The sequence below is a fragment of the Papio anubis genome, chromosome 14, assembly GCF_008728515.1.
Source record: "Papio anubis isolate 15944 chromosome 14, Panubis1.0, whole genome shotgun sequence".
NCBI classification, from domain to species: domain Eukaryota; kingdom Metazoa; phylum Chordata; class Mammalia; order Primates; family Cercopithecidae; genus Papio; species Papio anubis.
This window is the reverse complement of record NC_044989.1, coordinates 51,811,470-51,824,070: the sequence shown is the minus strand read 5'-3', so window position 1 is coordinate 51,824,070 and position 12,601 is coordinate 51,811,470.

Sequence of the window (12,601 nt, the reverse complement as noted above, 5' to 3'; positions counted from 1 at the left end):
TGTAGTCTTTTATCCCTCGCCCCTTCCCATCCTTCCCTCGAAGTCTTCCAAAGTCCGTTGTATCATTATAATGTGTTTGTGTTCTCATAGCTTAGCTCCTACATATCAGTGAGAACATATGATGCTTGGTTTTCTATTCCTGAGATATTTCACAGTCCAAAAATATTAAGTGGAAAATTCCAGAAATAAAAATTCATAAGTTTTTAGTTGCATGCTATTACGAGTAGCGTGATGAAATCTCACACCATCTCACTGTGTTTCACCAGGGTCGTGAATCATCTCTTTGTTCAACATATCCACACTGTATATGCTATCCACCCCTTGTTCACGCAGTAGCCTCCTGGATTATCAGGTTGGCTATTGAGGCTTCACAGTGCTTGTGTTCAAGTAACTCTCATTTTACTTAGTAACGGCCCCAAGGGATGAGAATAGTGACACTGGCAAATTAGATATGCCAAAGAGAAGCTTCACAAAGTGAAGCTTCCTTTAAGTGAAAAGGTGAACGTTCTCAACGTAATAAGAAAAGAAGAAATCGTATGCTGATGTTACTGAGATCTATGGTAAGAATGAATCTCCTATCCTTGAAACTGTGAAGAAGGAAAAAGAAATTTGTACATAGTGTATGTGGGGCTCAGTGCTATTAAATTTTAGGCCTCTACTGGGGGACTTGGAAAAGTATCCCCTGTGGATAAGGGGGACACTACTGTATAGTGAAGAGGAAGAGGCAAATTAGTTCTATCTCTAAAAGCATTTTGTATTAATCATGCGTCCTCACTTTAACATCACTTTTAGGTGTGTTCTATAAAATGGCATTTTGTTTCTTCAAGAAAATATTTATTGGGCACCTTTTTATGCATTCATCACTGTTCTAGGTGCTGGTCGTGTAACAAAGAACAAAAGAGACACTGCACTCCACCTAAGAAACCTTTTATTCTAGTGCAGATTCTTACAATTGAACACAAAATAGGCTGAGTGTGGTAGCTCATGCGTCTCATCCCAGCACTTTGGGAGGCTGAGGCAGGCGGAACCCTTGAGGCCAGGAGTTAGAGACCAGCCTGGCCAACACAGTGAAACTAAGTCTCTACTAAAAACACAAAAATATTAGCCAGGCATGGTGGCACATGCCTGTAATCCCAACTACTCAGGAGGCTGAGGCACGAGAATCTCTTGAACCTGTGAGGCTAAGGTTGCAGTGAGCCGAGATCATGCCACTGCACTCAAGCCTGGGTGGCACTTGCCTCAAAAAATAAAATAAACACAAAACAAAGATATAGCAATAACGAGCGGTAAGTTCTAGGAAGTAAAAAAGTGCTATGAGAGAGGTTAAGTAACAAAATAGAGCTTTGAGAAATATGTAGATCTTGCTGAAACATTAAAGTTGAGTTCAGTGTCATGTGTGAGAGTTAGCAGACAGAGACGGCATTGGGGGAGACAGTGATGCAAGAATGACTTTAGCAGTTTGTTGGAACTCAACTCCCTAAAGCTAAAACATTGGAGCAATAAAAAAAATTGGCCTAAGATGAGTTTGACAAAACAGCAGATAATGTAGGGCATTTTTAAAAGGTAGTAAACTTCAGGAGCCTGAGGCAGGGAGATTGCTCGAGTCCAAGAGTTTAAGATCAGTTTGAGCAATAGGGCAAAACTCTATCTCTACAAAAAAAAAAAAAAAAAAATTAGCTGGGCGTGGTGGTGCTACTCAGGAGGCTGAGTCAGGAGGATCTCTTGACCTGGGGAGGCAGAGTTTGCAGTGAGTGGAGGTGGAGACTGAACCACTGCACTTCAGGCCTGGGCAACAAAGCAAGACTCTGTCTCAACAACAACAACAAAAATCAAAAGTGGGTGATGTCATACACATTTGCCACATCGGCCAAATTTTCATTTAACTTTGCCTAATTACCTGAAAACTGTCTTTTTACAGTTTGCTTGAATTAAAACTTTTATTTATATGTTTTGGCTTCTTCCCTCAGCCCCTGATTTTTTGTTTGTTTTTGAAGACTTCCCATCTTTCTACTCTGACTGCCCTTTTGTCACAGCTCTTCCTCTTATCTCTGCTGGCATTCAAGTGGCTAAAGTCATTTTGGAGGTCCAACTAAGAGGAGTTAATAATGTGGACACAGTAAGCTTAGGATTAGTGAAATACATCTTAGTGGTTTGCAATAATTACCAAGTACAGTTAGGCTACTGCTAGCCAGTCAGTGTAGGTACAGCTTCCTTGAGAACACCTCGCTGTGCTGACTCATCTGCATCTTGAAATAAAAGTACAAAATCAGATTTTATTGTGATATAGATGTGCCCTATGGTGCCCACCTCTGGACTTATGTAGGCAGGAGAGAAGATGCAAAGAAAGACGTGGAATAGCTGAGAGTTGAAACTATGTGGACTACATCCAGAACCAGGAGAGGCAGTTAAATCTCTGATGCTTATGTGTTGGGGGTTGCGAGGGTGGTATGTAGCTGTATAGTCTTTTATCAGAAACCCAATGTTAACATAAAGAATTAGTCGTTGCCTTTCATACTAGGTGGAATTCCTTTTCAAGATAATCATTTATAATGCTATGTAAAGTCGAATTCCTTCATATTTCTGTTTGTAGGAATCTATTTTGTTTCCTAGCGCATGGTCAGTTTAAACTGCCATTGGTGAAGGAAGCTCTTGATATTTCCCTTTAAACTTTTCCGTAGGTCTCAGTCACTGAAAATTTCCTGAAATCATGGTTTGTACAACTGATCATGCCTTTATATGTTATTATCCCTGTTATCTACATTTCTCTCATCAAGCACTCTCTATCCTCCCTCTCTGCACCAGCCTTCTTCAAATATGTATTCAATTTCCTTTTCTAAGCACTGGTTCTAGAACCGGATCATTTAAAGGTTTCATTGAGTTGGAGCTCAAAACTCAGAGTGACTCCACATTAACATTTAAGTAAGAACCTGACAGTGATAACTCAAATCTTATAGATTTGGTACCAGGCTTTCCATGGGTCATACATTGCTCTCCAAACCTCTGGTGATTCAGTGCAGGAACAGCAAAGGCAGTGAGTGTGCCTTGCTTTGCCTTTATGGTGCACAGATGGCATGTTTATAAACCTTGTCCTCTTCTGAACATCATGAAAGAGCAGTTTCCAGAAAAGAAAACATACTATAATTCATTTTGTAAAGTGAATAATTCTTCTTTAAATCACCTAACCACCCACCCACTTTTCTTGCCTGTATATTTCAAAGCTCTGCAATTCATCTCCTGCTGCCTTCCCAGAAGCCACATTTCCAATCTTATCAGTTCTTTTTTCAGCAACTATAATTCCTTTTTGTCTTTTCTCTTTCTTTCCAATTGAAATTTCTTCTTATAAATCTCTTGAAGGTGGTGCACTTATTCTGCTTCTATTGCTACTTTCCTTGGCCAGAGTATCAGTCTCTTCCCTGAAATTCTGAAATGATCATCTTAGCTAGTTTTTCTTCAGTCACCTTTTTCCCCTTCCTACTTCTCCACCTTACTATTCCCCCAAATGCAGTCCAAGCAATTGTTACAAATACAGATTGACCTGAAGCTCCTGTTTAAAGGACTTTTCATTTAGAATAAAGGTAAAATCCCAGATCTTACCAGTTCATCTCAAGCCATCCTTTCTCTCATTCTCTGAACTCCCTGACACTGATCTTTTCTATTCCCTGAAGTAACTCTCCCCTCCACTTAATTTGCCTAACTGCCTCCCTCTCATACACCAATGCTTAGTTTAATTGTTCTGTGTTCAAAGCCACCTTAAATGATAAACCAGATTGGGTTAGCTACTCCATTATTTCATAAACCCTTACAATTTTTTTTCCTAACAACTTCAATTTCTACGTTTATGTTATACTATTGTTGTTAAATAATAAATTATGAAATTAGTTGCATAATCTCTACCACCATGGCTAAAATAAAAGCTAAAAGGGAGCAGGCATTTATCTATTTAATATTAAAGCCCAATGCTTTACAGTTCCTTGCACACAGTAAGAGTTTAGTAAGTCTTTGTTGATTTAAAAAGAAAATGAATGAATTGTATTATTCTAGAATTGAAGGCTTTTAATGACATCCTTCTCAAAATTCTCTTGTATCTTGACTTTTAGGGAACTACATTTTCCTGATTTTGCTTCCACATGTTTATTTCTCTTTCTCTTCACTTCTTTAAAATATTTCTTTTCCTCATTTATACCTTCCAACTGAGAACATTTTTTAAAGATTAGCGCTTGCTCCTCCTCATCACATTCAATTTATCCCCTATTGGAGAATCCCTCCATTTTCAATGTCTTGCCCATCATAGGGGTTCTTTGGAAAAATAATTGTACTAGTCTATGGCTCTACCACTCATTTAATGCTTGAATCTTCTTCACAGCATCCAAACCTGTGGCCATTAAGATACCTTTAGATTGGAATTCCCCACCTTTGAAGCAACCAAACACAATTTCAGGCAGTCAAGAAGTTTTTAATAGTGCTACATTTCATCTCATTGTAGTATTTATGTATGTATCTTCTTAACATCTGAATATAATTCTCATGATCCCTGAGGTTTTTGTTCTTTAAACCAATCCTCATATGCTATGGTTTTATATTTTGAAACTACTTCATTAATTGGGTTTTGAATAGAAGTAGTTTTGTCTCTTTCCCTTCTAAAATAGAGGGACCATTATGGAATGTAATATTCCAGTTCTGATCTGCAACCTATAATTGCACTACCAATTTCATTCATTATGGTCAAGAAAGCATCACTAATGACTATCTCAAACGATAATGTATTCTTTTATTGTGCACTCAATTGGTCACATTTTTATTAAGAACTCTGTCAGTTCTTCCATATACATATTGAATTGTCATAAACGCAATAGGTTCTAAGCCTAATACATTCTGTTGCAAGGATGTTTCATCGTAATTTCATTCTTAACCTCATGCAATGCGATCACAGATATGGCTACTCAGTAAAATTTCATCACTATTGAATATGGTAAAATATTACATGGCAAGTACATACAACGAATTGTTTTGCTCTTTCATTAGTTCTGCGACCCATTCTTATTCTTGGCCTTTCTCTACCCTTTGATAGAGATTTCCTCCTCATTTATTTTATACTCACGAAATATTTCACATTATACTATCATACAGACATTTCAATATAGCATTTCTATTCTTTTGCTGTAAATTTCACCAAGCATTTCCAAGTTATACACATAAACCAGCAACATACAGTAACCACCACAGAACAACCTTTGCTGTAGCCTTTCAGGAAGATCATAAAATAATTTGAAGAAATGATGTAGACATAAATAAAATTATAAGACACATTAAGCAAGTACTCAAAACTGTGGTCTAATCTCTGTAAAACTACAGCTATGCAAAATTACTTAAGAATATAGAGCTTGGAGCCATACTGTCCAAGATTAAATAGCAGCTCAGGATGTTCTCATCCACTATTTGCATATAGATTACAAGAGTTAATTTATTAAATTATTTTATTGTGTGTCCCAGAGTATTCAGGTATTACTTCAGCATCTAGGACACTGCCAGGCATATCCAGAATATGCAGTATTATTGAATGAATAAGTCAAGGAATGAGAAAAATCATGGTTTTTTTTTTTTTCATAAAGGAAGAAAATAGGTCTTAAAGAAAATAGGTCTTTCTTGTTTGCTATTCCTTCAGTTATTTTTCACATTGACAAACTCTCTTGAAAGGGTATGTATTATAAATGTTATATAAAGAAAAAATCAAATATCTAATTTTACGATATCAAATATCCTGTGTAGAATAAAACAATTCTTATGTTTTTAAAAATGCCTTTCCAGGCCGGGCGCGGTGGCTCAAGCCTGTAATCCCAGCACTTTGGGAGGCCGAGGCGGGTGGATCGCGAGGTCAGGAGATCGAGACCATCCGGGCTAACATGGTGAAACCCCGTCTCTACTAAAAATACAAAAAACTAGCCGGGCGTGGTGGCGGGCGCCTGTAGTCCCAGCTACTCGGAGGCTGAGGCAGGAGAATGGCGTGAACCTGGGAGGCGGAGCTTGCAGTGAGCCGAGATCTCGCCACTGCACTCCAGCCTGGGTGACACAGCGCGAGACTCCGTCTCAAAAAAAAAAAAAAAAAATGCCTTTCCAAATTTTACTCAACTAAACCAATTCTACTTTCAGTGTCATCAAGTGACCCCACAGTTTCTTTTGCCTTTAATTCTTTTGGCAATTGAGATTTCAATCAGCCCTACTTTGCAAATCAAACTGTAACTTTATTCTACATTATTAATGCTAAAAGTGTACCATAGGGAAATGAATAAACATGTTATACAGTAGAAGTAAATATTGTTTAGCTGGCTGTTTATGAGTACATCTGATGTACAGACTAAGTAAATCCTAAACCCTGAAGCACCATGATAAAAATGGAAATTCTTGGAGAAAAAAGTTTTTTCTATACTTCCATCCAAAATCTGTTTCCAGACACAGTAGTTTATAATCCATTCTTCTAACATCTCTAAATTTTCACTTTTTATAGGTAAAATATTACCCACTTTTTTCCTGAACATTTTGCAGACTTTACATATTTTAAAGTACTTAAGAAAATAAAAGACTACCTTGAGGTTTTAAAAATAATCATTGTGATATTATTACTTCCCATAGGTAACAGTATTAAAATATATGGTATATTAGGCCGGGCGCGGTGGCTCAAGCCTGTAATCCCAGCACTTTGGGAGGCCGAGGCGGGTGGATCACGAGGTCAGGAGATCGAGACTATCCTGGCTAATATGGTGAAACCCCGTCTCTACTAAAAATACAAAAAACTAGCCGGGCGTGGTGGCGGGCGCCTGTAGTCTCAGCTACCTGGGAGGCTGAGGCGGGAGAATGGCGTGAACCTGGGAGGCGGAGCTTGCAGTGAGCCGAGATCACGCCACTGCACTCCAGCCTGGGAGACACAGCGAGACTCCGTCTCGGAAAAAAAAATAAAATAAAAAAATAAAATAAAATAAAATAAAATAAAATAAAATATATGGTATATTATTCTTAAATTAACATAGATATTAATTTTAAGTATATCCATTATTTTAACATGCCAGGCACCAGGGGCTATAATTTATCTATCATATCTTGTGAATACAAATATTTTAAATCCTTCGAAATAATGACCAATATAACTAGTGTAACCATAAGATTTTTTGTTCAAACTTAACAATATTTAAAGTGAAAATGTTCCCTATTTATAATTATGCTAGAAGACTAACTATAAACTTGTAAACTTGGTCTGTTCTAGACAAAATAGAGTAATTGATCTGTAAATATGTTTGGATTAAAATATTCATACCCCAGATGGGTGCAATATTTTAGATTGTTACCAAACAGGCTTCATCGTAAATAAACAAATCTCACGGTCACATGGAACATTAGGGGTCATCTTGGTCAGCTTCCCATTAGGATATTTGAACATACTCAATAGCATTTTCTGAAGTCCAAATTTAAATGCTGTCAGTGATAAGAAATTCTGTCTTTTCATACATTGCATTACTGGACAACTCTAATTGTTTGCAATGGTTATTTTTTCCTTAAATCCGCTTTATTTGAACACTTACCTATTTGTTGTAGATTTCCCTTCAGAATTTAATGAAACAAGATAAATCATTTTTTTACACAATACCCTTTCGAATATATATAAGATAGCTGTCGTGTCTGTACTGAGCCCTCTCTCTTCCCGGAAAAAAAAAAATATGCAGGTTTTAATTCTTTCCATTAGCGCCTCACCCTGACTATTCTCCAATGGATGTTTCTGATAGAAATGTTCTACATTTCTATCCAAATATAGTACGCATATCACATGAATATTATTATATTCCCCAATTTTGGCTGAGAACTAATAGCCTTGCTTTGCTCTTTGACAGTCATAATGCATTGGGGATTCTGTGTTCAGTTACAATGGAATGATACCTTGAGGCATATTTAAGGAAAATCACAATTTTATTTAATCCACTATTATACTAATATTGACTGCAACATGTATATGTATATGTGCTTCTTGGTGCCTTTTCTTTAATCCAAATCTCTTTACTCCATATTTTTGAAGAACATCTGTTGGGTTATCGAATGTTCACCGTTTAAAAATATATTTTTAAATGTTTTACCTCAATATGTTGAAAATAAACATATAGAATAGCCCATGCAAAGAGAAATAATTTAAGCCTAATGTTCTCTGAAACATAATGTCACAGTGATAGTATGGGAAAGAGAATTAATCACTTGGTTAATTAGGTGTTTCACTTACAGAAATAAGCAACAGTATATTTCCACTTATGATAGAATAATATATGAATTATGATCCCTAGCATGCACTACATGAAAACATGTAAAACAGTATGTTTTTAAAGTTATGTTTAAATTATTCCAGTGACTTGGATTTGAGTACCAACACCCAAAAAACTGATTTCAAATGAGCTTGATACTGCAGCAAATTTAGTGTGTGTGAGATGAGTCCAGATGCAAATGTGCAGCTACAGCAGCTGTGGATTCTGTGCAGACACATTGCTGCTCGAGCTTTAAAATAATCAAACTCCAAGCCTTGTGCTCATAAATTAATTATGTGTGGAATTCCTATAGAAGGCAAAGAGCTTCAAACAAAACAAGAGAAAACGGAATTGTTCTACAACATGCTCTCTTCTTCACTAGAAAATAGGTAAAATACCAATTCAGGGAATTCTGAGGATATTTAGATCATGCGAAAAATATAAAGAAATTAATAACGGTTCGATGAAGCTCACTCAATAAAATATATTAGCTCATTCTGAGTTCTCAGCTCCGAAAGACAGAGATCACTAAAAGATCATATTCCATCCTTCGGAATTTACATATCAGTGAAATGAAGGACTATTTTCATGGAACACAAATGTGCTCCGTACATTGTTGAATACCAGGATGAAAACCATGGGAATTTAGGCAGGGGGGTAGTTTGTTAGAAAAGCTTTATGATACTGGTGGGACAAGTCAGAGAGGATTGAGGTCAACAGTAATGAAAAAGAAGAATCATTAAGGGTATGCCACATAATTAGGGTCCTCATAGACAAAGATGATTACACTGAAAAGCTCCTGGCCAAGATGCTCTTGCCTAAGGAGAGGATCTCCCTGACTTTCTATTTAAAGCAGCAATGAGCTGCAGGCAAAACACAAAATCCAAACATTGCCAGGGAAGAAAAGCTTCTGCCTTTCATAACCCTCCGTCTTCATATAAGAAAGAATATGTCTGGCAACCTTATGGGTTTGAAATCTGTTTATAGCACTCTGTGAAAGGTTTTCGCTAGCTCTGTGTTAACACATGGCGGGGGTGGGGGTGTTATTATGTCTTTGATCCCAATTTATCTTTTAGCATATCTATCAGAGTCGTGAATTATTTTCCTACTAATTCTTCTTTTATCTCATACAGTGAATCATTTGACACTAATCCGTTGGCCAAATGTTTGTGTTATTTACATTATTAAATTGCAAAATCTTTGACAGATGAGGTCTTTTAAATTATGAATTAATAATAGTAATGACAGCAACTCTGGTGGCAGTAATTTCTATTTATCTCAGTTAATCTTCACAACATCACTATACCTTCTCAGAGTCATACAGACTAAAGTCAAGAAAAGTGAATCAACTTGTTCAAAATACAGAGCTAATAATTGACAGAGATGGAATATTACAAGAAGTTGAATGATTCAGAAGGCTGGGCTTCTGTGCTCTATGATCTCATTTAATGTTGCAATATGCTTTTATGTATATATTTATTCCTTATGTCTGATTTACAAAATGTTCAATTCTTCCTATTTCTGTTTTCACCATGCATGCAAATATAAAATACTTATTTGATTAGCAACTGGGATAATTAAACTTTCTTTGCCAACTATATCATAAAAATAAATCTAATATAATAAATATAAGCTTTTTTCCCCAGCTTTCTTCTCATTTCATAACTCAGGTAGGAAAAAAAACCCTCAAATTTTATATCCTTGAAAAGGGGTTAACATTTAGGGCTTTAAAAAAAAGACTATGTATTTTTATGTTGTACTGAATTCATAATTCCTTGGATATTTCCACCTCTAATGCTTATACGCCATGGAACTAAGAGGCCACTGACCAGCTGAAAGTTCAAAGTAGTGTTTCTAAATATCGGTAGGAACACATAAGAGTCTGGAAAGACACTTTTTTGTTTAGATATTTTAAAGAGTTTCTGAAAATGTTTACCTCCCTTAATATTTCAAGAGTCCAATCTGATGACTAAATCACAGAGTTTAACTTTAGGCCAGTGTGAAGAAGAGTGATTAGAGAAAATGTCAGTGTTCCTGCCACCAGCTCCAACCTTCATCACCATTGCTCTTTTTTGAGACTGCAACTTGACAGAGAAGGGCTTGGCAATATCTATATAAATATAGGGAAGTAAAAATTAATTGAAATAACTGATTTTTTTAGGGCACACTGTGAGGAGGCTACATATCCTTGGAGACTGAGATTGTGGATATGCACCATGAAATTTGTTAAGCAATGAAATGGAAATTGTTGTGAGAGACACCTTGATAGACAGGCTTGAGGTAGGAATCCTGACTCACTGTGCCAAGTGACCAGCAAATAGGTTGTCCACGAGTTCCCATGAACTCTAGTGAAATAATGAGCTGACAGAAATGGTAAACTAGAAGAGGCCTAACATGGAGTGTTACCATGTAGTGACACTACATTTAACATTTTGAGTGTCTGGATGGTACTCACTTCTGAATTTTTAGACCTGACCAGAAAGCCCTGGAGGAGAGCTCTTTGATATCACCTGAGAAAGGATCACAAAAAGGAGAGAAAAATATAAAAGCATTCGTTATTCATGACACAGTTTCAAAAATAGCTTTATAAATTATCAACTCAAGCAACTTTATCGGTTTGGACTCAATTTGCTGTTGTTTTTCTCAGTTGTTCTCCAGGAACAAATAAATTGCAGGAACTGACTATAATCCTTTTAATTTTTACAATCTCTATTCTTAAGCTTCCTTCAGTATAGATAGATCTACCATATCTCCTTGATCAACTCAGCCCTCCAGTTTCCCAGTCTCTTCATTCCTTTTCCTCTCTCCTTATACCTCCAATGATCCTTCCCTTCTCCCACTAGTACCCAATGTTTTGCTTTTATTTTACTGCAGAGATAGAAGCAATCAGAAGAGAACTCTGTACTTTGTTTGCCTTCTAATTGATATCATCGGTTGCATGCTTGCCTCCCCATACCAAAATCTACTCCGCAAATTGACAATCAGATTGATGGTTCGAATATATAAATCAGATCATGTCACTTTGTAAGTACCTTCTCATTGCATTTCAGATACAATCCAAACTTCTTTTCAAAGTTGACAAGATCATATAAGATTTTGCCTCAGAAGATCTCTACTACCTACTCTTATGTCTCTTTACCATATCCCATTACATCCTAGGGACTCTTGTTTTTTTAAATTTCCCTAAATATGTTAGCTTATTTCCATGCCAGGGACATTAAATTTATTCTTCCTTTCATCTGGAGTATTTTTCCTATTGATGGGACATGTAATTCATGTTACTTTTTTAAGAGAATACTTCCCTGACACGTATCTAAAATAGCCCTGGCCCACATCACTCTCTATTTCCTAAACCCTGTTTTATTTTCTTTTTAGCACTTATTACTATTTTACTTACATGTTACTAGCATTTAGAGCAGTCCCAGGAACTCAAGAAGTTTTTTAAAGAAGTTTTAAAAAATATTTTTTTTTTTTTTTTGAGACGGAGTCTCGTGCTGTGTCACCCAGGCTGGAGTGCAGTGGCGCGATCTCGGCTCACTGCAAGCTCCGCCTCCCAGGTTCAGGCCATTCTCCTGCCTCAGCCTCCGAGTAGCTGGGACTACAGGCGCCCGCCACCACGCCCGGCTAGTTTTTTTGTATTTTTAGTAGAGACGGGGTTTCGCCATGTTAGCCAGGATGGTCTCGATCTCCTGACCTCGTGATCCGCCCGCCTCGGCCTCCCAAAGTGCTGGGATTACAGGCTTGAGCCACCGGGCCCGGCCTAAAAAATATTTTTAATAAATGCATAAATCAATGCATCCTTTATAAAACAATTTATATATTACGTGACAATTATCTCATTAAAGTAAAAAGTTTAAAAATTACATAAATAACATTATTGAAGACCTTCAATAAATATAATTTGTCAGTGTTAGTATTTTTAACTGACTTAGTTGGACAGAGAGTGAACCAGGTGAGTTTCTTTTTTTAATGAAGCAGCATCAGACATGGCTTTGATCTGCATGTGTTCAATTAGGTTTTCCCTATACTGTAGCCACACAATTTAGCATGCTCTAGTCACCCATTTTCTAATTATTTCCTCTTGTTCACATTTAGTTAGAACAATACTAACTTGTTCCCAGTAATAGCAAACTATTCCAAATTGGCTGATCCATAATATTACTGTATTTCTTCTGCACCAGGATTGTTTACAGGAATAAGAGAAATCACAAGGGGGTAAGTTTCACTTTACCATTGACCTAGCCAATCACAATGGCTACTTTTAGATTCCCATTTGAGCAAGGGGGAGAATTCTTCTCAAAGATATTCAGAGAGCAAACCACTTG